Source organism: Pinus tabuliformis, chromosome 6, assembly GCF_031772625.1.
Source record: "Pinus tabuliformis cultivar Carrire ecotype Pingquan chromosome 6, CPIR1, whole genome shotgun sequence".
Taxonomy (NCBI): domain Eukaryota; kingdom Viridiplantae; phylum Streptophyta; class Pinopsida; order Pinales; family Pinaceae; genus Pinus; species Pinus tabuliformis.
The window spans coordinates 616,557,062-616,558,590 of NC_142292.1; positions in this window are offsets into that span (position 1 = coordinate 616,557,062).

Consider the following 1,529-nt stretch of genomic DNA (forward strand, 5'->3'; position numbering starts at 1 on the left):
CTCAAGTATTTGTGATTGACTTGCTGTCTCAATATCAATATTTAGTCCTGCAAATTCTTGCTGCATAGTTAAAAAATGATTTATTTGCTTGTCATCCTCAAATACTTGCCAATCATTGATATTGTTTGGAATGGAGGGTCTGTGTTTTACCTCAGCTGTAAAACAATGGTGGGGCTCAAAGGGAAACTTGCAGGTACTTGCAAAGGTGGCTAAACTATGAGCATGTAGGTTGTGGGTTCTAGGAATTTTAGTAATTTGGAATTCAAAAAAAAAGTTTAGTACCTCAGCAATAGCAAACCTATAAGTCCTTAGTCTTTTGTCATTGGTGACAAAGTTTCCCTTCACTTGTTGGATAACCAAATCTGAATCACCCATGATTGAAACCCTGGCAGCTTGCAAGAACTTTACCAACTTGAGTCCTAGTAAAAGAGCTTCATATTCTGCCATGTTATTAGTGCATCTGAAATTCAATCCATAGGCTCTGCCTTCTGCATAGCTATTTTCTTTATTGTGTACCCAAACTCCAGCTCCAGCCCCTAATTTGTTGACTGAGCCATCAAATTCAAGGAACCATAGAATATTCTGTTGGGAAGGAGATTTGATGACCTGTTCATGGGCTGGCAATGTGAGTAGAAGTTGTGGTTTTCCATCTAGCTTGTCTTCTAGGACAGTTTCATCATTTGATTGGGCATGCTTGAGATTTAGGACAGCAGTAGTATCTAGTATTTGCTTGACTGTTGTTTCATGGGTGGTGAAACTTTCCCTTGAGTCTTTCTCTTGTATGAATATCTTGGTTTCATCCTCATCTTTTGAGGGCATTGTGGTGTCATTGAAGAGAATGTATGAGTCTATGTCTGAATGGACAGCATATATAGGAAAGTTTTGAGGCTTTTCTTCACTGCTGACCATGTATTTCATAAGTGTTTCTCTGTACAGTCTTTTTGGTTGCCCAAAAACAGAGATTGTGGCATATGACATGTCTAATTGTAGGGAACCTTGGAGTTTAGCTCCCCATGATCTTGATAACAGCATCCCATACTTAGGTGGGATATCAGCAACTACCACATCCATTAGGATTGTCTTGTTTGGGTATTGAACCAGAGACACACATAAGTCTTTTATGAGACCTAAACACTTGACTTGGCTGGAGTCAAAGGAAAACAGATCCTTATATGGTCTTGTTATGTCTAAATTCAATCTCTCCATGACTGCTTTTGGCATGAGATTGTGAGAGGCACCTGAGTCAAACATTGCATTATGTAATATTTTATCATGAATATGTAAACTGACATAGAAAGGCAGTACCCCTGTGACTACTGTTTTTCCATCCACTTCTGGGCCAAACAGGAGTTCTGGGGTGTCATCCAGCACATTGACATCATCTTTGTTGCTAGTGAGTTGAAGGGACCTTTTGATCTGTAGTTTGTAGATGTCATGCTTGGCTAGTTCCAAGAGAGGAATAGCTATCTTTATTTTGCCAATTTCGGTTGCTAAGTCAAAGGGTTTTTCAGATTGGGCCTTGGGGTTTT